Here is a 25,277-nt window from a genome sequence, read left to right on the forward strand (position 1 = left end):
TCGTTAAGGGACCCATATTGACCACCTTTCTACCCGATATCTATATTTCTTTAGATCTGCACACAAGGGACACAAACATCCTATTCTCAGAATCTACCTCTGCAGAAAGCAATTTCAATCACTTAGTTTTTCATATATTATGTTTGCCCCTATAATTGGGCAAAGAAGACTTTCATCAGAATCATGAGCAGTCTCCTTATTCAATTAATTGAATGTTTAAAATGAGGAACTGAAGATTTCAGAAGTCAGAAGAATTTCTGCTTCTATTTCAGCTGACCAGCATGTCCTGGGGAAATCAATCTCACTTTCTTCAAAGTTTTCAGTTTGTGGTGTTCCCTACAGAATTTGGACTTGTCAGTACCCACAGACAATATGGAAATTTCTGTAAGAAATATATATGCATTCAGAGACTGTATGTGTGTGTGTGTGTATAGTCAATTTGATTTCATTGGAGAACTTTAACACAATATTTATGGAGTTTGTTTTACCTTTGTCATAGGTAAAGTGTCTCTGTATTTGTGTAACTTCTGAACACTCATTTTTCCTCCTGTTTGCTTTTTCTTCATTCAAATGAAAACTCTTTTAATTATTGTAACTTAATATATCATGATAAACTGAGGGGAAATCCTATAAAGCATATGTTCTGCTGTAGTCCTAAACTCTTTATTTCATAGTTTTCTTAATCAGCATTACTTTTTGAAGACTGATGTGCTTTTTCCCTTGTTCTTTAGATATTTTCTCATCCTTATTTTCAAACAATAAACTGAGGGATGGAAAAAGTATGTGAACACAGTATGCAATATGACAAAAGTTTTTCAGACTGAGTGTTGTTTATGGTGCTGGTTTCATACTCATCCCAGCAAGGGTATAATAGGACACCATAGCAGCAATCAAGTACAATGAGTAGGTGGAAAAGTTCTTTGCATCCCTGTAGAAGAAATCCTTAAAATGGATTCTAGAATGAGACAATAACATCATAAGTTCTGAAAAAAGAGTACGAGTGATAGAAATAATGAAACAAAAGTTAATTTCTCTACCATTATGGTGTTGTAGAGAAGAGTGTCAAAGTGAAAATAAATTTACACAGTAAATGGTCAATGATGTAGGGGCTACAGAAGATAAATGCGGCAAGCAAGCTAACATGGCTCCCATGAAGAGAAAAATCATCAATCCATGATCAACTGCAAACTTGACATGGATCCAGTGAGCATGGCACCAACTATGTAAATTTGTACCCACAGTGGTGGTACAGACTATAGTGACACTGCCAGCCAAGACCTTTCATAGAACCTAGGGGTGTGGTGGGGGCAATGATGCCTGTGTATCTGATATCCACACAGGCTGAATGGAATAGGGAAATACATTGGCGTATGCAGCTGTGCACTTGTCTGGATGGTAAAGATGTGCAGAAGGTTACCAAATGTGTGACCACCAAAATAACAAAGAGAAGAGAATAGGACAATCCCAGCTTCATCAAATGTGACAAGATCACAGTACTAGTAGTTAAGACATTTTTTCTTTGGCTTTCTTTCATTTGTAGATAACAGTCAAAATATAAGTATTACTAGAGTCAAATAAGTCACTGCTTTATTTCCAGAGCAACATGGAAATGACTCAAAGAAAGGGTGTTAACATTGCCCGGCTAGCCCAATGATGTAAAGAGTTACCCAATATCTGAACTGGCATTCCAGACTGCAATAGTATGTCCTCACTTTTCAGCCTGCATACCCAAATTTCACAGAACCCATGTCAGGTTGGGAAAGTGAGTAGAATGCTGTGCTGGTTTGAAAAGGTTTAAGTACCCTAGAAAGCCATATTTTAATCCTAATCAATATTCTGGGAGAAACCATTTCTTCTAATCCTTATTCAGTACTATAGGTTGCAAACTTGATTGGATTATCTTCACAGAGATGTGACTCAATCAATTGCAGGTATTAAACCTGATTAGATGGAGATTTATCTCCACTCATTCTATGTGGGTCTTGAATAGTTTGCTGGAATCCTATAAAAGAGGACACATTTTGGAGAGAGTGCCTTTTGTGAATGAGAGAGCTCCAGAACCACAACAAAAGGATGAGAGAACCACAAGAGTTCACCAGCCAGTGACCTTTGGAGATGAAGAGGTAAAATACTTCCCAGGGAGATTCATGGAGCAAGAGAACTGAAGAGAAACATAGTAGACACACTGCCATATTCATCATGTGCCCTTCCAGCTGAGGGAGAAATGCTGAATGTCATCAGCTTTCTTGAGCCAAGCTATATTTCCCTGGATGCCTTAGATTGGACATTTCTATAGACCTGTTTTAATTTGGACAATTTCAGAGCCTTAGAACCGTAAACTATAAACATATTAAATTCCCCCTTTTAAAAGCCATTATGTTTACTAGTATTTTGCATTCCAGCAGCTAACAAACTAGAACAAGGGGTAATTACAAAGTTGGTAATTTAACCTTTAGTTCTTATTATCTGTAAACCTCTGGGTACATAACCCATATTCTATAATTACAGCTTTGTTGTGGTGATACATAAATATCTTTTCCTTTATGGCTATCCCATAATTTGGGAAAGGGCAAACAAATCAAGATTAGATTGAGGATACTTATAATTGTGATAGGATAAGGTCAAGAGATGGTCCCAGCTGAAATTATAAAGTGAGGCTATGTGGATTGAGCTCCTTTCCATTTCCATTTTCTGTAATTCCTTCCTCATATCTTTATAACTGACACCAAGCAGGGTTATTTTAGAGAAAACTTCATTTTTATATGTATAAGTTAGTCCTCACAAAGATAGTGTTTCAGTTTCCAAAGCTGCTTAAAACAGTATTATGAAATAGGTTGGGTTAAAACATAAGGATTCATTCACTCACAGTTTTGAGGCCCAGAAAATGTTCAAATTGAGGCAATATTTTCTTTCCAAAAACTTCCAGTGATCCTGGACTCTTATGTCAAATGGCAAGTCATATGGTGATGCCTGCTGGCCTCTCTCTACTTGTGCTGTTTTGAAATGATGTATGTACCCTAGAAAAGCCATGTTTTAATCCTAATCCCATTTCATAAGGGCAGCTGTTTAAACCGTAATTAGATATTCTCCCTGGAGATGTGATTTAATCAAGAGTGGTTGTTAAGCTGGATTAGGTGACGACATGTCTCCACTCATTCAGGTGGGTCTTGATTAGTTTCTGACGTCCTATAAAAGAGGAAATATTTTGGAGATTGAAAGCAATTCAGAGAGAGCAGAGAAGAATGACATAGACTCGAGAACCAGAGAGCCCACAAGGCAGCGACCTTTGGAGATGAAGAAGGAAAATGGTCCTGGAGAGCTTCATGAAACAAGAAGCCAGGAGAGAAAGCTAGCAGATGACACCTTGCTCACCATGTGCCCTTCCAGCCAAGAGAGAAACTGTGACTGTGTTTACCATGTGCCTGCTCACTTGACAGAGACACCCTGAACTTCATTGGCCTTCTTGAACCAAGGTATCTTTCCCTTGGATGCCTTTGATTGGACATTTCTATAGACTTTTTGTAATTGGGACATTTTCTCAGCCTTAGAACTGTAAACTAGCAACTTATTAAATTCCCCTTTTTAAAAGCCATTCAATTTCTGGTATATTGTATTCCAGCAGCTAGCAAACTAGAACACTACTCTTCCCAGTTTCGTTGATTTCAGTCTCTTGTTTCTGTGGCTTTTCTCCTTCTCTGTCTTAATTTCATTCTTTGTATGAATTTCATTCTTACAGTCAGAAGATCGTGATCCATCCTGATTAAGTTGGGACACACCTTAACTGAACTAAACTCATCAAAATATCCTATTTACAATGGGGTTACATCCACAGGAATGGATTAGATTTAACAACCTGTTTTTCTGGGGGTAATTACAGTTCAGAACCATAAGAGGTAGGTATAGGAAATGTTTCAACATATTTCACATGGGCCTGGACCATCTCTGGGAATATATCTAATTTTCAGTAGACTTGAAATATAACACAATTTTTAAAAGTAAAAGAATGAATATCAATATTTTTTGTTTCTGATTGTTTTTTAGATTTTGAGCTAGGTAATACAGCCCTAGCAGAGACATGAACACCCAGTTTCTTTTGATAGTTCTGGATGTGTTTTATATCTCTGACACTGCCCAGTAGCAGGCATCACCTCTCATTCTCCCTCATCTGTTTTCCCTTCTCTCATCAATTCTCCTCCAAAATCACTTTTCTCCTCCTCATCTTTCCTAATTTTTTGCTAGCTTATCACATTTGTGTAAACAGTAAACCTGTAAAAGATAATTGGTTAATAGAAGGAGAAAAAGTTTTAAAGGAGAAAATAGTTTTCGGTATTTTCATTCTGAAATCATTCTAAATCTTTGCATTATTTAACCTCATGGACACAAAGGGCAAATTAAAATGTAATGCTTTACATTATAAATTGCAAATTCAAATAAGTAACAGTGTAAAAGCTAGTGTTTTTGTGGATTAAGGACTGAGAATTCAGATTTAACAATAAATGGCATTGAGTATTGGACAAAAAATTTACAATATGCTCAGCAGATATGGTTCAATATGACAAACTTTAGTCTCCCATTCTTCTTGACAAGACAATGTACAGACATTAATTAATATTCCCTAGAACAAGCATAAAATAAGAGTGCTGATATATCTTGACAAGAACACAATATAAGGTATTGGCACATAAGGAATATAATGGGATTAGAAGCCAAGACTGTATGTGTACTTCCTGTAGCAGAGGAGGAGAGCAGCTTTTTGGTTTGGGAATGGTGGAGAGGGGAGGGATTAGTAAAGATTTAGTCAGAGTTAGTAAGTACAGTGGTGGATAGGAATGAGAAAGTGTTCCACAGTAGTGAAGTTGGCTGAAAAAAAATCTGCTTAAAAATGAAAATTAGTTCTCCACATCAATTCCTCCACCTTTCTCTTCCATTAATGAATTGTGGGTGCAAAATGAAACAACTGAAAACATTCACCAGAGGTCTGTTGAATTCTCACCCTAATGTACAATTCCTTGGCTCATACCAAAGACTACCCATATGTAGAATTCCAGAGGCAGTTAGCTATAGGAAAAACATAAGAACCCCCTCCCCTAATGATACTACTGAAGAAAGCACACACTAACTTCTTCTAAAAATTTTCATAACTCTCCTTTCTTAAATCATCCAGAAAATTTAAGATATTTGCTGCCATTTGAAAAGCTGAATACTAGAGAAAAAGAAATCCCTGAAAGAAAAATACAAAATACATGAAAGACAGCAAGAGCTTCTAGATGGAGAGAAGAAATCAAGTACAAATTCATAGGAATTGGACTGGCTTCAAAGTTCACATATGCGTAGGATTCAAGAAAGATACTAGGTCGATGCCATGAGACATGTAAAGACACATGTTTCTATTCTAAAATTTTATACCCCACAAAATCAGGTATAAGGGCAAAATACATGTTTTGATAGGTGAAATCACATAAACTTTAACTGTTATGCATTGATTATGAGAAGGAAATAAAACTCCAGGTTAACAGCTATAAATGTACTCCCTAAGGAAATTAACAAAAATTACACTCATATTTTTTGAAGAGTAAGAATAATTTAAAATAAAATAATGAAGTTCCATATAATCAATGCAAAATTTATCTTAACATTTTAATTAACTTTGTCAATATTTAGGAAAACACGCATATTCTTAATAAGAAAAAATGGGTAATCAAACAATGAAAATAAAAAGAAGAAAGAGGAGGCTAGAGGGAGAAAAATATTTTAATATAAAAAGAAGAAAAATTAAGGAAAAAGAAAGAGAAGGAGAAAAGAAGGCAAAGTGAAGGAAAAAGAAAGAAAATTATTGGCTTAAATGAAGAAGGCCAATCAGAATGATTTTGAGAAACTGATAGGGTATAAAAAATAATCAAAAATTTTTTTGTCATGGGAACCTACTTTTCAAATGCTACAAGCATCATAACATTTCATCTAGAACAATTCTTTGTTTTTATGTGATCAACATTAGTAAGATTATATAATGCTTATGTTTTTCAGCATTTAATTAACACTATTGGTTAAAACTTAAAAATTCAGTATTTTTTCTAGAGAGAATTTAATATTATCAATACTTAAAATAGTGAAGTAATCTCATATATTCAAAGTTCAAGGACAAAGGAATGAGGAAGGGATGATTTCACATGGAGAATATTCAAGACAAATCATATTAGTGGATGGTTTAAGTCATAGAGTACCTTAAAATATTTCTTCAATGTCCTGAGGTATAAAAAGAAGTCATAATATAATAATTACCAAAAATTGAAGGAAGAAGAATTCAGTTTTACTGGATATTCTAAACCTTTTTAATGACATAGAAGGAAATCTAGTGGTGCTTTTTAAATTGAAAGAAAATCAAGAAATAATAGATTACCATAGTATCTAATAAAATTTGGGATACGATGAAAACCAAAAACTTGAAAATTGTCATTAGCTTTAGTATTTTAGACTAGAGAAGTGGAAATATGAAAGAGATCTTTATATTTGTACAAGTGAAACCTCTCTAGGAGAAGCTGGATGGCTGAAGGCAATGTGGAAATTTTTCCTTCTGACTGCTAAAATTGCCAATTCTCCCTCTAAGGCCTTTAACTAATTGGATGAGACTTCTCTCATGGTTGAAGTAAAACTCCTTAATTTAATGAAATTATAATCATATTTCAATTTACTGAAAATATGAACAGTAAATTCATGGCCTTGGATCTATGCCTCATGTGGTGCCCAAAACTTCAGTTCTGAAATTTCTGGACATTATCAGTCCTCTCTGGATTGAGTCCTTGCAGTTCTCCACTGACTTTAATCATGGTGCACAGTAGTACTAACAGACACCCTAAGGGATCTCTTTTATTCCAAGCAGACTCCTCTTTATCTCCCTTGTGTAGTAGCAGTATTTTACCTCTTGATAATCAAGATCAATCACCTCAGCCATAAAGTAATTCCCTTATTTGTGTTGATTCAGAGGTATGGGGAGCCCAAAGTGCCTGGGTGGCAGTTTTAAGTTTCAACTCAATAGAATCATTTTAGCCTATCCTATTGGGGGCATTCTTCCATTTGGAACTATGACTTGTATTCAACAGAGCTTAAGGTTTCAGGGACATGAAACAAAATGTTCTAGGGTAATGGTGCATAGTGACATTCCAGTTTCCACCCCTTGATTCCTACACCTATGAATCCAGTAATGTGAGCAAGTGTATGATAAAGTGTATGCTTATTTAGAACACTACAGCCTCCTGGAGAACATTCCTTTAGCCCTAAAATATATTGACACCTACCTGACACAGTAACTGAATCTTCAAAGGGCCATTCCACTGTCCCATCAACCCAGCTGCTTCAGGATGATGGGAAACATGGGGTGACCAGTGAATTTCATGATCCTGGATTCATTCCTGCACATCATTTTGATGAAATGTGTCCCTTGATCAAAAGCAATTCCATTTGGAATATAGGAACAGTGGATAAGACATTCTTTAAATCTGCAAGTTTTAGTTTTTGGGAGAAGCATTGTGCGCAAAAAGCGAACCCATATATCTGAAGTATGTGTCTATTGCAGTTTGAACTATACACTGCCCACTCCATTATGGAATGTTGTGCAATATAATCAAACTGCCACAAATCTAATCACCTTGGAGAATGATATCATACCTGGAACTGAGTGCTGGCCTCTCTTGCTGGTTGATTGGACACTCAGAAGTGGTTTCAGCCAGGTCAGTCTTGGTGAATGGAAGTCTATGTTGCTGTGTCCCTGCATAACTTCCATCCTTATCACTATGCCAGCTTTATTCATGGGCACTTTCAGCCATGATCAGAGTGATGGGGGTGCACAATCTGACAGGTATTTCCAGAATGGGTGATTTTATCCACTGTTAAATTCTATTCTGTTGAATTCACCCTCAGGTGAACAAGCATATGAGATGAAAATATCTTCAAGTTTTTACTCAATCAGAAAGACTACCTGCATACCTTTTTCCCCAGGTTTCTTTGTCACCAGTTTTCTGATGATGTCCCTTCCAAGTCACAAAATGTACAATCAGGTACACAGCTGTCCACTTTCAAGTTCTGCTTGTACATCATGCAGAACCACCTGCAAACCAGATATGAATTTTCTCTCCTTCAGGCAACTGATTGCAGAGAACTCCCCAAGAGGCTTTAGTTGTTGGCTGGAAATGAGGCAACAATGTGGTAGAAATAGAGGTCATTGGATTTTGGGCCATTTTCTAATGTAACTTCCTTGTGAATTCAGGACCTGTTTGAATCTTATCTTTTATATGAAAATTGAATTTTATGATGGTGTGCTGCTGCACATGTACAACTGTATAGCTTGGAAGGTCAGACAACATCCGGCTCATGATAGACAAGTCAAATCTCAAGATCAATTGGTATCCCATGTTTCAACATTCAGTCTCTAGCAAGGCCTAGTAGCAGGCAAAACTTTTTCTCAAAAGAAAAGTATCTATTCCAAAATCTTAAGGATCTTCCTTGTGATTTCCCTACAGGAGTCTGAAAAAAAGCCCCAAAGAACATCTCAATTTGCCACTGAAGTATCCAACCATTGGGTTACCTGGGTCACATGTTCAAAATGACAGATTAGTTTTCACAGTAGTCTGCACATTTTGCAGAGCCCTCTCTTATTCCAGTTCCCACTCAAAACTAGCAGCTTTTCAGGTCACTTAGAAATGTACTCAAATAGCACAGCCAAATGAAGAACAAATTTTTTCAAAATCCATAGAGGCCAATTAGGTATTATGACTCTTGTTTTGATTGTCAGAAAGGCAGATGAAGTAGTTCATCCCTCACTTTAGAAGAGATATTTCAAAATTCCTCACATAAATAAACAGACAGAAATTTCACTGAGATGGAATGACATGGAATTTGTTGGATTTATCTCACACTTCCGGACATGAAAATGCCTTAACAAGAAGGCCAGAGTTATTTCTAATTCTTACTAAGTTCAATCAACATGACATCATCAATAAAATTGACCAGCATGGTATCTTGTTGAGTTTCTGTAAATTGTGTTATGACATAGGACTGGAAAGTTGATACACTCCTCAGGTAGGGCAGAGAAGGTGTATTACTGGCTTGCCAACTGAAAGAAAACCATTTCTAGTGGTCTTCACCAACAGGAATTAAGGGAAAAATCATCTACCATACCAAAGGCTATATACCAGTTACCAGGGAAAAGGTTGATTTGTTAAAGACACACCAACTGGAACAGCATCAGTGATTGGAGTCAACACTTGATTAAGTTTATAATTATCCACTTTCATCCTACAAGGCCTCTATGTTTTCTTCAAAGGCCAAATGGGAGAATAAAATGGAGATATAGTGGGTATCAACACCTTTGCATCCTTCAAATCCTTGATGATGTGTAATACTATTTTGCCACATTGATGCAGTCCTAGGCTTACACGTGGCCTTTTCCTCCATAACAGCCCTCACTCCACAAGTTGGAAAACAATGTGGGATTCTTCCAGTTTCTGAGAATGTTTATTCCATTTATGCATTCTTGAACTGGGAATGAAACTACAGATTGGTTCTATGGTTATACTGAACCCATTGTGAGATGGACCTGAACTAAAATTACATTGATTACCTGAACTTCCTAAGTCCTTTATTACAGGTGGGTGACAATGACATTTTCAGTTTCCTGCAATAAATGTCACTTTTGAGCCACTGTCTAATACCCACCAATGACTAATGATTTTCTTTGCCCAGTGCAAATTCACTTTGATAAAAATCATAAACCTCTTTTGGGGAGGCTGGTTGGAAGATAACAATATTTACTTTGGCAGTGCGGCAAGATCATTCAACAAGGGGACCCAGCCTTCCCTTCATTCAATAGGTTTTGATCCTTGAAAGACTGTCAAGTTTAGGATATCTTTGTGGAATCATGATGTTCTGGTTTTATGCTTCAATTTATATTTATGTTCATGTGTCATAAAATTCTTATATAGATTAAGAGAAAATTTAGTGGGCTGCACTATTTTACTGCACTATTATACCTTATGATATGCTAGCCAATGAAATAGGTATCTAGAATTTAGACTTTTCTGATTATTGTGTTGACTCTGCTGTCAATTGTGATAGTTATTCTCTCCTATGTTTGATGATTGTATGCTGCCATGTTGCTTCTACCTGCCCAAGAATTGATCATGCCCATTATCTTTAAGTACAAGTTCATTAGCAGCATTTACAAAAGTAATATTTGACTTACAGAGAAGAGCAATCATTGAGATTTTGGGGAATGATGGAATTAGTCTCACAAATGTATTTTTCACAGTCCTGGTGTGTCCTCTGCATATTCTTGTGGTGGGTGAGCATATATTACATGATAAATCCACTTTAACATTCTAATCTCTCTAAGGGTTTGGATTGCCTCATCTACATTATACCAAGGCAGTTCTGCCATTTTGATTACAGGCATTTTAGCCCATGCTTCAGCCAATGACCTGAAGAAACTGTTAGAATACTTCCTAAGCCCTCAAACTTAGATATTAAATGCATAATCTCTTATTAGTTGAGATATATCATCATTCAGCCTTCTCAAACTTTATGTTACTTCCATCATTATTCCACACTTTTAATATCCATTTTCCACATGTATTTCTCTAGTTTCTAAGTACAAATGTTGAAAAATCATGAATTTTTTTGGACTGCAACACATCTCCTCATGGGTCACACTTTGTAACTCACCTTTATTGGCCTTTTAGGAATTCAATATAGTTATAGGTAAGGTAGAAAAGAGTGGTTTAGTAGAGGAATCATTGGGGTCTTGCACATCATCTACCTCAAGGCATTTCATTGCAGTTTTATTTGCTGAAACAGGATTAATAACTTCATTTAGAGCTATGAGGGCTCTTTCATGATAGGAGGTAATTACAGATTTATCACAAACCTCAGGTAGACAGTGGATGTCTGCTTCCTTAGGGCTGACTGGAGGTCAGGAGGCTGGTTCCTCAGTTCAGGCTGAGGTCAGGTTGCTGATTCCTCAGTCAGACCATTACAGGATTATGTGGCAAAGAAATTTCAGCTGAATCTAGGATTTCAATGTCCCTACAATTGTCATTATTAAGCTGTATATACTCATTCTAATTAAGACATCTGCAAACCAATAGATGTATTTTATCTTGAACCAATAATTTATGCTCCTTAGGACATTACAAATTGTTACTAAAATGGATACAAAGATACTGTCAGTGAATCACTAAAATAGTGCACAGTATTTGATTCTCTCTTCCAATATCATTGTTTAATCACACCTTGAACACATAACAATGTATTGGCATAATGGCTTATATACAATTGCAAATTTAGCACCACAGTGTTTAGCAATCCACTACATTAGTTATCATGAGGACTTTGGCATGAATGCATTCGCACTAATTGCTGATTGGAATGCAAATATTAAAACCAATTTGGAAAATTATTTGGAAGTTTCTATTAAAGTTAAACATGTCCTAACTTAACTTTGGTCAAACAATTTGTTTTCAGACATACACCCAAATGATTAAAGTTTATATGCTCTCTCACACATTTTGTCCAAGAAGTGTAAGACAGGTTTATTCATAATAACAACAAATGTCCAATGTGAAAGAAAGAAAGAGAAAGATAGCAAGAAAATGAATGAGTGGATATTGTACTAGGATCTACAAAGCAGTTTGATCACTGTTTAGATTACCTTGATTTTATGTGTCTGGATAGATTATATTTCTTATGTACTACATTTCAGGGTTTTAAAAATGTCATAATAACTCAGGGTGGATTGTGGGAATGTGGTGGAATAGGATGTTCTAAGATTCAGTCCTTTCACCACAACTATTAAACAGGTAAGAACTTCTGAAATAAATGTTTAAAAACTCCAGAGACCAGTAGAATAGTATATAACACTCAGGTAAGGGGAAATTGAAGAGGCTGGAAAATAAAAGTAAAGACCAACTCCTTGCTCTCTGTGTGGTGCTTATATCCTTCAACTTCACAACAGGCCACAGTGGTATTTGAACACTGGATAGTTTGCTGGTGACAAAAAGGGACAGAAAAGTTCTCTTCCACAATTCTTAGTGGTAGGCATGATGAATCATTCATCACAGATTTTGATTAGCACAGCAGATCACTGAGGTTCTATCTCTGAGAATAGCAGTTGTTTCAAATTACCAGGACAAATGCATTTCCTTAGGGCTGCAGACACCAATTAGTTGAAAGGCTATATTTTCTGGTCAGGTCAAGAAAATATAACTCCAGAGAATTGTGGAAGAAGCTCCTAACAACCCCCTTTTCCTATTCAAAGGCTGTTCGGAGCTAGTTAATGCCCCTTTAGTGCGCCCATGGCCTTGTTTAACCAGGGAAAGACTGCCTTAGGAAACTTCTTTCCTTCATTCTCCCCCTCCAAAATATGCCCTCCAAGTTAAAGTAGCTTATACAAGGAAAGAAGTAAAAGAAACTATAGAGAGAGATAGACTCAGGCAAAGTCTTGCCTGCTTCAAACAACTGGGAGAGGGAGATTTTTTCTCCCTTGGAAATAGAGGGGTCATTCAAACTCCTGTGGACAGGGGAACCCCAGAGCAACTATAAAGCCCAAGTACAGGAGAAGACACAGGCACAGGAAAGAGAGCAGAAACATGAACTCTGCGTTCAATCTGAGCAGGCCTTCTTGTTGGGAGAGATGAAGCTCAAGAAAACCTGACTTATCACCAGCTGATTGCAAAATCAAGAAATAAGCAATTCAGGAATAAAGGCCAGAGTTAATGTTTTAAAATATTAAAATGCGCAGTCCACAAAAAAGATAATAAGACCAAGAAAGAGGAAATCAGGGCCCATACATACGAACAGGATAAAAAGTCAGAAAACAACATATAGAAGATCAGAAATGTAGGCATACTTGACAAAGATTTGAAAATATGACCCTACAACTGTTAAAGGAGATGACAGAAAATGCAGAAAAAGAACAAAGGGATTCAGAAAAGCAGTGAGTGAGCAATATGAGATTCTTGATAAGAAAGAAATAAAAAAATAGGATTACTGCAGTGGAAGACTACAGTAATTGAAATGAAAAATTCCCAGGAGGGCTTAAACTGAAGATTGAAGTTTGTGGAATAAAGAATCAGCGAATGCAAAGACAAGACATTTGAAACGAATCAAGCTATATAGCAAAAAATAACCATAAAACATGTAATTAGCCAAAGAGACAACTGGGGCACCATTAAGCATGCCAAAATATACATTATGGGATTCCTAGAAAGAGGAAAGGAGGAAACAGCAGAAAGTATACTCAAAGAATAATGACATAAAAGTTCAAAAACTTAGTAAAAGAGGAGACTACAAATCCCAGAGAACACCAAACAGGATAAACATGAACAAAAATGCACTCCATCATATATTGATAACACTATCAAATTCAGAGAACAGGGAAAGTATTCTGAAATCTTCAAGACAAAAGCAATTTGTTAAATACAAAGCGGTTGCATTTTGACTGAATGCCAGTTTTTCATCAGAAACCACAAAGGTAAGAAGACAGTGGGTTGAAATATGTAAAATGCTGACAAAAAATGAGAAATCAGAATTTAATATGAAGCATAACTATCATTAAAATGAGGCCAACAAATAAGGCATTCTTGAATAAACAAAAGCTAAAGGAGTTAAAAACCACTATACCTGACCTAAAAGAATTGCTAGATGGAGTTCTTCACACTGAAAGGAAGCTACACTTAGAGAGTGGTTCACAGCAGCAAAAAGACATAAAGCCCTCAAGTAAAGGTAATCATTTGTATCACTGTAAATGATAGTGAAATTTTAATTTTTGGTACGTAATCCCATTTCTTTTTGTTACAGGAGATAATATTCAAGTGTATAAAAATTAAGGATAAGTCTATGATTTGGGACATGAACCATACAAAGATATAAGTGATAAGTGTTTATAAAATGTTAAGGAGGTAAAAGTGTATAGGAAAAAGTATGTACATGCAATTGAATTCGGGTTGGTTTCAAACCAAATGTAACTGCTATATATTTATGATGTTAAATGATCTATTCATTTTGATGACCATGGAAATTGATGGAAATATATCTTGATAGAAAAAAGAAGGCAAACACTAAATTACAACAGTGGAAATTCAAATAAATATAAAAGTAGGCACTGATGGAAGAATTGAGGAAGAAAAAAGGCATAAGAGATGAAGAGGCTAAATGGAAAAATTCAGAAGAAAGTACTGCATTATCAGTTGAGACTTTAAATGCAAATTGATTAAACTCTCTAGTAAAATGGCAGAAATTTACAGAATTAATTAAAAACATGACCCAACTTTATGTTGCCTGCAAGAGACACCTGAAATTCAAAGACACAAGTTAGTTGAATATGAAAGGAGGGAAAAATATACCAGGCAAGTAGTAAAAGAAAGAGAGCTGTGGTAGACATAGTGATATCAGATGAAATAGACTTTAACTCAAAAGCAGTCATAGGAGACAAAGATGATCACTGTATTCTAATAAAGTGGTAAATTCAACAAGTAGATATTGTAAAATAAAAAAGGGTAGAACACCTAGGAAAAAGATCAACAAAAATTACAAGAATTGAATGACAATCTAAACCAACTAGACCTTACAGACATATATAGCAGTACAAACAACAACTGAATACAAATTCTTCCAGAGTGATTCTTTTTTTTTTATTAATTAATGGAAAAAAAGAAAAAAAAAGAAATTAACCCAACATTTAGGAATCATACCATCCTACATACGCAATCAGTAATTCTTCTTTTATTTTTTTTTTCTTTTTTTTTTCTTTTTTTTTTTTTTTTTACAATCAGTAATTCTTAACATCACCACATAGATGCATGATCATCGTTTCTTAGTACATTTGCATCGGTTTAGAAGAACTAGCAACACAACAGAAAAAGATATAGAATGTTAATATAGAGAAAAAAAAATAAAAGTAATAACAATAGTTAAAAAAAAGACAAACAAACAACCAGACAAAACAAAACAAAAACAAAACAAACAAAAAAACAAAAACACAAAAACCTATAGCTCAGATGCAGCTTCATTCAGTGTTTTAACATGATTACTTTACAATTAGGTATTATTGTGCTGTCCATTTTTGAGTTTTTGTATCTAGTCCTGTTGCACAGTCTGTATCCCTTCAGCTCCAATTGCCCATTATCTTACCCTGTTTCTAACTCCTGCTGGACTCTGTTGCCAATGACATATTCCAAGTTTATTCTCGAATGTCAGTTCACATCAGTGGGACCATACACTATTTGTCCTTTAGTTTTTGGCTAGACTCACTCAGCATAATGTTCTCTAGGTCCATCCATGTTATTACATGCTTCATAAGTTTATCCTGTCTTAAAGCTGCATAATATTCCATCGTATGTATATACCACAGTTTGTTTAGCCACTCGTCTGTTGATGGACATTTTGGCTGTTTTCATCTCTTTGCAATTGTAAATAACGCTGCTATAAACATTGGTGTGCAAATGTCCGTTTGTGTCTTTGCCCTTAAGTCCTTTGAGTATATTCCCAGCAATGGTATTGTTGGGTCGTACGGCAATTCTATATTCAGTTTTTTGAGGAACCGCCAAACTGCCTTCCACAGTGGTTGCACCCTTTGACATTCCCACCAACAGTGGATAAGTGTGCCTCTTTCTCCGCATCCTCTCCAGCACTTGTCATTTTCTGTTTTGTTGATAATGGCCATTCTGGTGGGTGTGAGATGATATCTCATTGTGGTTTTGATTTGCATTTCTCTAATGGCCAGGGACATTGAGCATCTCTTCATGTGCCTTTTGGCCATTTGTATTTCCTCTTCTGATAGGTGTCTGTTCAAGTCTTTTTCCCATTTTGTAATTGGGTTGGCTGTCTTTTTGTTGTTGAGTTGAACAATCTCTTTATAAATTCTGGATACTAGACCTTTATCTGATATGTCGTTTCCAAATATTGTCTCCCATTGTGTAGGCTGTCTTTCTACTTTCTTGATGAAGTTCTTTGATGCACAAAAGTGTTTAATTTTGAGGAGCTCCCATTTATTTATTTCCTTCTTCAGTGCTCTTGCTTTAGGTTGAAGGTCCATAAAACCGCCTCCAAGTGTAAGTTTCATAAGATATCTCCCAACATTTTCCTCTAACTGTTTTATGGTCTTAGACCTAATGTTTAGATCTTTGATCCATTTTGAATTAACTTTTGTATAGGGTGTGAGATATGGGTCTTCTTTCATTCTTTTGCATATGGATATCCAGTTCTCTAGGCACCATTTATTGAAGAGACTGTTCTGTCCCAGGTGAGTTGGCTTGACTGCCTTATCAAAGATCAAATGTCCATAGATGAGAGGGTCTATATCTGAGCACTCTATTCGATTCCATTGGTTGATATATCTATCTTTATGCCAATACCATGCTGTTTTGACCACTGTGGCTTCATAATATGCCTTAAAGTCAGGGAGCGTGAGACTTCCAGCTTCGTTTTTTTTCCTCAAGATGTTTTTAGCATTTCGGGGCACCCTGCCCTTCCAGATAAATTTGCTTATTGGTTTTTATATTTCTGAAAAATAAGCTGTTGGGATTTTGATTGGTATTGCATTGAATCTGTAAATCAATTTAAGTAGGATTGACATCTTAACTATATTAGTCTTCCAATCCATAAACACGGTATGCCCTTCCATTTTTTTAGGTCTTCTGTGATTTCTTTTAACAGTTTTTTTGCAGTTTTCTTTATATAGGTTTTTTGTCTCTTTAGTTAAATTTATTCCTAGGTATTTTATTCTTTTAGTTGCAATTGTAAATGGGATTCGTTTCTTGATTTCCCCCTCACCTTATTACTAGTGTATAGAAATGCTACAGATTTTTGAATGTTGATCTTGTAACCTGCTACTTTGCTGTACTCATTTATTACCTCTAGTAGCTTTGTTGTGGATTTTTCCGGGTTTTCAACGTATAGTATCATATCGTCTGCAAACAGTGATAGTTTTACATCTTCCTTTCCAATTTTGATGCCTTGTATTTCTTTTTCTTGTCTAATTGCTCTGGCTAGAACCTCCAACACAATGTTGAATAATAGTGGTGATAATGGACATCCTTGTCTTGTTCCTGATCTTAGGGGGAAAGTTTTCAATTTTTCCCCATTGAGGATGATATTAGCTGTGGGTTTTTCATATATTCCCTCTATCATTTTAAGGAAGTTCCCTTGTATTCCTATCTTTTGAAGTGTTTTCAACAGGAAAGGATGTTGAATCTTGTCAAATGCCTTCTCTGCATCAATTGAGATGATCATGTGATTTTTCTGCTTTGATTTGTTGATACGGTGTATTACATTAATTGATTTTCTTATGTTGAACCATCCTTGCATACCTGGGATGAATCCTACTTGGTCATGATGTATAATTCTTTTAATGTGTTGTTGGATACGATTTGCTAGAATTTTATTGAGGATTTTTGCATCTATATTCATTAGAGAGATTGGTCTATAGTTTTCTTTTTTTGTAATATCTTTGCCTGGTTTTGGTATGAGGGTGATGTTGGCTTCATAGAATGAATTAGGTAGCTTTCCCTCCACTTCGATTTTTTTGAAGAGTTTGAGAAGAGTTGGTACTAATTCTTTCTGGAATGTTTGGTAGAATTCACATGTGAAGCCGTCTGGTCCTGGACTTTCTTTTTAGGAAGCTTTTGAATGACTAATTCAATTTCTTTACTTGTGATTGGTTTGTTGAGGTCATCTATTTCTTCTTGAGTCAAAGTTGGTGGTTCATGTCTTTCCAGGAACCCGTCCATTTCATCTAAACTGTTGTATTTATTAGCGTAAAGTTGTTCATAGTATCCTGTTATTACCTCCTTTATTTCTGTGAGGTCAGTAGTTATGTCTTCTCTTTCATTTCTGATCTTATTTATTTGCATCCTCTCTCTTCTTCATTTTGTCAATCCTGATAAGGGCCCATCAATCTTACTGATTTTCTCATAGAACCAACTTCTGGTCTTATTGATTTTCTCTATTCTTTTCATGTTTTCAATTTCATTTATTTCTGCTCTAATCTTTGTTATTTATTTCCTTTTGCTTGCTTTGGGATTAGTTTACTGTTCTTTCTCCAGTTCTTCCAAGTGGAGAGTTAATTCCTGAATTTTTGCCTTTTCTTCTTTTCTGATATAGGCATTTAGGGCAATAAATTTCCCTATTAGCACTGCCTTCACTGCGTCCTATAGGTTTTGATATGTTGTGTTTTCATTTTCATTCGCCTCGAGGTATTTACTAATTTCTCTTGCAATTTCTTCTTTGACCCATTCGTTGTTTAAGAGTGTGTTGTTGAGCCTCCACGTATTTGTGAATTTTCTGGCACTCCGCCTATTATTGATTTCCAATTTCATTCCTTTATGATCTGAGAAAGTGTTGTGTATGATTTCAATCTTTTTAAATTTGTTAAGACTTGCTTTGTGACCCAGCATATGTTCTATCTTTGAGAATGATCCATGAGCACTTGAGAAAAAGGTGTATCCTGCTGTTGTGGCATGTAATGTCCTATAAATGTCTGTTAAGTCTAGCTCATTTATACTAATATTCAGATTCTCTATTTCTTTATTGATCCTCTGTCTAGATGTTCTGTCCATTGATGAGAGTGGGGAATTGAAGTCTCCAACTATTATGGTATACGTGTCTATTTCCCTTTTCAGTCTTTGCAGTGTATTCCTCACGTATTTTGGAGCATTCTGATTCGGTGCATAAATATTTATGATTGTTATGTCTTCTTGTTTAATTGTTCCTTTTATTAGTATATAGTGTCCTTCTTTGTCTCTTTTAACTGTTTTACTATTGAAGTCTAACTTGTTGGATATTAGTATAGCCACTCCTGCTCTTTTCTGGTTGTTATTTGCATGAAATATCTTTTCCCAACCTTTCACTTTCAACCTATGTTTACCTTTGGGTCTAAGATGTGTTTCCTGTAGACAGCATATAGAAGGATCCTGTTTTTTAATCCATTCTGCCAGTCTATGTCTTTTGATTGGGGAATTCAGTCCATTAACATTCAGTGTTATTACTGTTTGGATAATATTTTCCTCTAACATTTTGCCTTTTGTATTATATATATCATATCTGACTTTCCTTCTTTCTACACTCTTCTCCATACCTCTCTCTTCTGTCTTTTCGTATCTGACTCTAGCGCTCCCTTTAGTATTTCTTGCAGAGCTGGTCTCTTGGTCACAAGTTCTCTCAGTGACTTTTTGTCTGAGAATGTTTTAATTTCTCCCTCGTTTTTGAAGGACAATTTTGCTGGATATGGGAGTCTTGGTTGGCAGTTTTTCTCTTTTAGTAATTTAAATATATCATCCCACTGTCTTTTAGCTTCCATGGTTTTTGCTGAGAAATCTACACATAGTCTTATTGGGTTTCCCTTGTATGTGATGGATTGTTTTTCTCTTGCTGCTTTCAAGATCCTCTCTTTCTCTTTGACCTCTGACATTCTAACTAGTAAGTATCTTGGAGAATGCCTATTTGGGTCTAATCTCTTTGGGGTGCACTGCACTTCTTGGATCTGTAATTTTAGGTCTTTCATAAGAGTTGGGAAATTTTCAGTGATAATTTCTTCCATTAGTTTTTCTCCTCCTTTTCCCTTCTCTTCTCCTTCTGGGACACCCACAACATGTATATTTGTGTTGTTCATATTGTCCTTGAGTTCCCTGATACCCTGTTCAAAGTTTTCCATTCTTTTCCCGATAGTTTCTGTTTCTTTTTGGAATTCAGATGTTCCATCCTCCAAATCACTAATTTTATCTTCTGTCTCTTTAAATCTTTCATTGTAGGTATTCATTGTTTTTTCCATCTTTTCTACTTTGTCCTTCACTTCCATAAGTTCTGTGATTTGTTTTTTCAGTTTTTCTATTTCTTCTTTTTGTTCAGCCCATGTCTTCTTCATGTCCTCCCTCAATTTATCGATTTCGTTTTTGAAGAGGTTTTCCATTTCTGTTCGTATATTCAGCATTAGTTGTCTCAGCTCCTGTATCTCATTTGAACTATTGGTTTGTTCCTTTGACTGGGCCATATTTTCAATTTTTTGAGCGTGATCTGTTATCTTCTGCTGGCTTCTGGGCATTTAGACAGATTTCCCTGGGTGTTGGATCCAACAGTTTGGAAGATTTTTCTGTGAAATCTCTGGGTTCTGTTTTTCTTATCCTGCCCAGTAGGTGGCACTCGTGGCACACGTTTGTCTGCGGGTCCCACCAGTAAAAGGTGCTGTGGGTCCTTTAACTTTGGAAAACTCTCGCCATCGGGGAGATTCACCAGCCGAAGCAGCTTGGAAGAGTGCCAGCCGGCCCGGGGTCCAAACACGGGGAGGGTTGCTGGCCGCCACAGCCCGGGAGAGCGCCCATCCAAATTTCCTAGTTGGCCCGGGGTGCCAAGCTTGGTGCGAGGGCACCAGCCGCCGCGGCCCTGGAGAGTGCACCATTCCCGGGAGTCACGTGTTTGGAAGGGCCCCCCCCATCACCGTTCTCCGCGGCCTGGGGATTTCTGATCCAATTCTCTCAGTTGGTCTGGGGGCTGCGCATGTTGTGGGCGCCAGCCACTGCAGTTTGAGGGGACTGCCTGTCCAATTCTCCCAGCCGGCCCTGGAAGGGGGAAGGGAGGGACTCCGGCCGCTTTCCGCCCCACCCGGTGAAGCCCGCGCCCCTCGGCGATCTCACCGGAGCGGGTTCTCTCTAGCCAGTCAGCCGTTCCAGGATGGGGTACGCTGTCTTTTTTATCTCTGTTGTGGCTTTGGGAGCTGTTCTGTATCGTTTCTACTCCCCTAGTAGCTGTTCTGGAGGAGGAACTAAGATCCGCGCGTCTTAAGCTGCCATCTTCTCCGGAAATCTCCAGAGTGATTCTTGAGGCATTCTCAAGGACAAACTGAATGTTACTATACAAAACAAGATTCCACAAATTCAAAAAACATTGAAATTATGCAACATATGTTCTCTGACCACAACTGAATGAGGATAGAAGACAATAAGTACTTGAAAATGCAAAGTCTCAAATAAGTAGAAATTAAACAATGTACTCCGAAACAACCAATAGGTTAAAAATGATATCATAAAGGAATTTAGGAAATAAACTGAAGCAAACAATAATGGCAATAGACCATACCAATACTTACAGGCTGCAGAAAAAGGCAGTGTTCATAGGGAACCTATAGCTCTAAATAAGGAGACTGCAAATCAGAGACCTGCATGCAAAACTGAGAAAACTAGAGGAGAGCAAAATAAGTTGAAATTCAATGGAAAGAAGGAAATAACAAAGATTAGATTGGAGAGAAATTAAATAGAAAACATAAGACAATAAATAAAATCACCAAAACTAAAAATAGTTTATGTTTAGAAATTCAATGAAATTGACAAATATTTAGCTAGAATGACAGGGAAAAATGAGAGAAGAAAGAAATAATAAAAATCAGAAGCAAAATGGGGAACAATATTACCAACCTCATTGGAATAAAAACTGAGAGGATATTATGCCTAATCCTATCCTCAAAAATGAAATAAACTAGATGAAATGGGAAAATTCTTAATTATATCCAAACTGCCTACACTGACTTAGGAACAAATATCAACCAATCAATTATGACAAAGGAGGTTACATCAGTAATCAAAAACCTCCAACAAAGAAAAGCCGAGGATAAATCGGTTTTACAAGGGAATTTTACTAAACAGTTCAAGAAGAATTAATACCAATTCTGCTCAAACACTTCCAAAACATTGAAGAGTAGGAAATGCTCTCTAATACATTCTACAATGATAACTTGCCATCATGCCAAAGCCAGATAAAGATCAAATAAGAAAGGAAAAGTAGCAAGTTAAAATCTTGTATGAATACAAATCCAAAAATTTTCAACAAAAGATTTGCAAACTGAACCATACTGCATATTAAAAGAACTATGCAGAAGACAGGGCAAGCTAGAAGAATAGTGAGGTGAAAAATTTAGTTAGTACTCTAGAGCAGCTATTAAATAGCCAGGAACTGTGAAACAACTGTTTTGAGGACATCTGTGACAGGATATACATTATACCGATCTAGAATGGGTGAAATGGCTGAGATTACAACACCAAACTGTAAGTAAAGCACCCAAATTAGGGAGGTTGGCATCCTTCCCCAACTGGCATGGCAGGTTCAATTGGAGATACAGCCTTATGGGAAAGGAAGTTGTCTCCATTAGGAGAAAGGGAAGGCAACACAGCCAAGCTCCAGTTGTGGTTTTAATTAACAAATTTGAACTGCTGAATACAAGCTTCAAGCTCAGATAAACAGAGAGAAGCAGGGAAGGAATACTGTGGTATCTCTTGGTAGGGAGGATGTACATCTGATGAAAAAACAATGGAGGCTTTATTTAGTTGGCTAAGCTTAGAATCCTGGAAAAAAGCTTTACCCAAGAAAAGGGGCACATAGAACCAGGTACTAAATCTGGCTCGTGACAGATAAATCTTGGGGTCTGGGGAATACTAAGGACTGGCTTTGAAAAGGGATTCCTTTTTTCTCTTTCTTTTTTTAAACTATTCTAAATAACTCATTAGAGAATGCCTCAAACATTTGCAATTGTCAGTGCTGACCTTGGTGAGGGTGGAGTTAAGATACATCTTAGAGACAAAGCCACTTGTAAGGTGAAGAAGACAATTCCTTAAAGGGGTATCTTCCCCAAGAAAAGGTGGATCATGCCCAGATTAAGTGATAGCTCTCCTTCAGAGAGTGAAGACCTGAGAGGCAGGAGAATAGAAGCAGCAAACCATGATTTCTATCTCAGCTGATCTCCACCTAGTATATGGCAGGGACAGGTCTTCTGAAAGTGGTAGGCACTGCACCATTTTACACTGGTGGGGATCTGCAGGGTGATAGGTACCACCAGCTGGGAAGAATAGGAAAAGCACATTGGCTAGAAACTCTGAAAACATGCTAGATTTCTTGCTCAAGGTAGCTTAGGCTGATTACATGTTCCTCCTGAAACATGAGCCTGTATGGTCTGAAAAATCTGATTGGGTTAGATCATACCTGGTGAGACCATCCTCAAAATGCTTCCATTTAGGCATGGAAGGAATGAGAAAAACAAGAGTTGAAAAATTCTGATTAAACAGAAGCTATTTTAGAGGTTCAAAATAAGTGGAACTGAGCACCAAAGAACAGATAGGGAACAAAGCCACCAACAAGAAAACTGTAAGTAAAAGACTGAAACAGACCTCCAGAATAAACTAATCAAGGAAATCAGATACCTAAACACCATGAAATAATTATGTCATACTAAGAAAAAAAGTTATGGCTCAGTCAAAGGAACAAACACACTTCAAGCAAGATACAGAAGTTGAAACAACTAATTAAGGATATTTAAATAGACATGAACAATGAAAAAAAAATCAAATCAATGAGTTGAGGGAAGATAGGCAAAAGAGATGAAGAATATAAGGGAAATATAGGGTGAGCATAAAGAACTGGAAAATTTGAAAAAGCAAATGTCAGAACATACGGAAATGAAAGGCACAATATATGACATGAAAAACAATGGAGGTTGCACCAGTATGAAGATATTATGCACTCCAGAAAATCCATGTACTTTGATCTTCATCCAATATTGCTGGGAGGGGTCTTTTTTTATTGTTTCCAAGGAGACACCATCCACCCAATTATGTGTGGTATAATTATATGGTTTCCATGGAGATGTGTCTCCACCCACTCAGGTGGGGTTGCTTACCAGAGCCAATTAAGAGGGAAACATTTGGAAAGAACAACAGAGGCCAAACAGTCATAGATTTTTGGAGAGGCAGAAGTAAAATGCCCTCAAGGGAACTTCATGAAACAAGAAGCAAGGGGAGAAAGTTAGCACACATCACCATGAACCTTTCCAGCTGATGAAGAGATGTTTTGCACCCATTGGCCTTTCTTTTTTTTTTTTCTTTACAATCCACAAGTGTTTTATTTTTTTACACCTCTTATGCCATGAATTCATAGGGAATACGCTCCAGAAGCTCAGGCTCCTTTCCATTGGTTCTCACAAAGTGTGCTTCTCTGGGTGGAGCAGGCTGGCGCTTCAGTTGAACCCAGGTACCCTTCTATTTGGCTTCCTTTTTTTTCTGATCATTTTCCTTTACACGTTTCAGGAAGCTATCTCGGCTCTTAGAGTGCTTAATATGCTCAATACGCACATTAATTCTCTTGGCAAGAATCTTGCCCTTCACTTGTTTGTTTACAACAATACCAACAGCAGGCTGGGTAACATTATAGACCCTTCCAGTTTTGCCATGGTAACATTTGTGGGGCATTCCTTTTTGAACAGTACCCATTCCCTTGATATCTACAATATCACCTTTGTTGTAGATTCGCATGTATGTGGCCAGAGGAACAACTCCACATTTTATGAAAGGCCTAGAAAACATATAGCGGGTGCCTCTCCTCTTCCCCTTTGTGTTCGTCATTTTGGTAAATCACTGCAAGATGGCGGTTCCGGCTGAAAGGCCCATTGGCCTTTCTTGAATCAAGATATTTTTCCTTGGCTGCCTTAATTTTGACATTTTCATGTCCTTAAAACTGAAAATTTTCAACTTAATAAGTTCCCCTTTCTAAAAGCCATTACATTTCTTACATATTGCATTCTGGCAGTTTTTACAAACTAAAAGAGACCTACAGCAGTATATTTGAAGAAGCAGAATAAAAGAATAGTGAACTAGATGAAAGGACATCTGAAATCCTACACACAAAAGAACAGATAGGGAAAGAATTGAAAAATATGAGTAGAGTCTCAAGAAGTTGAATGACAATATGAAGAGCAGAAATACTTCTCATATTTTATTGGTGTCTCAGAAAGAGAAGAGAAGGGAATAGGGGCACAAAGAGTAATGGAGGAAATAATCATTGAATATGTACTATCTGTTAGGAAAGACATAAAATGACAGAGTAAAGAAATGCTGCATAAACCAAACAGAATAGATCCACATATGCCTATTCCAAGGAACTTACTAATCAGATTGTCAAATATCAATGACAGAAAATTCTGAAAGCAGCAAGAGAAAAGCAATCAATCACTTATGAAGGAAGCTTGATAAGACTGTGTGTGGATTTTTCAGGAGAACCCATGGAATCAAGAAGGCCATGATATAATGTATTTAAGATACTGAAAGAGAAAAACTGCCAATGAAGAATTTTATATTCTGAAAAATTGTCCTACAAAAATATAGGAGACTTTAACATTTTTTCAGACAAATAGACATGAGAAGATTTGCGAACAAGAGACCTGATCTACAAGAAATACCAGAGAACTGCAGGCAGATAGA

At 36.6% G+C, this 25,277-nt stretch overlaps 1 pseudogene; it reads right to left on the minus strand.

The window, feature by feature from the left end:
- Positions 1-23,915: 23,915 nt before the first annotated feature.
- LOC143646014 (large ribosomal subunit protein eL21 pseudogene) lies at positions 23,916-24,449 on the minus strand (annotated as a pseudogene).
- Between the last annotated feature and the right edge of the window lie 828 nt (positions 24,450-25,277).

This window comes from Tamandua tetradactyla, chromosome 9 (genome assembly GCF_023851605.1).
Source record: "Tamandua tetradactyla isolate mTamTet1 chromosome 9, mTamTet1.pri, whole genome shotgun sequence".
Taxonomy (NCBI): domain Eukaryota; kingdom Metazoa; phylum Chordata; class Mammalia; order Pilosa; family Myrmecophagidae; genus Tamandua; species Tamandua tetradactyla.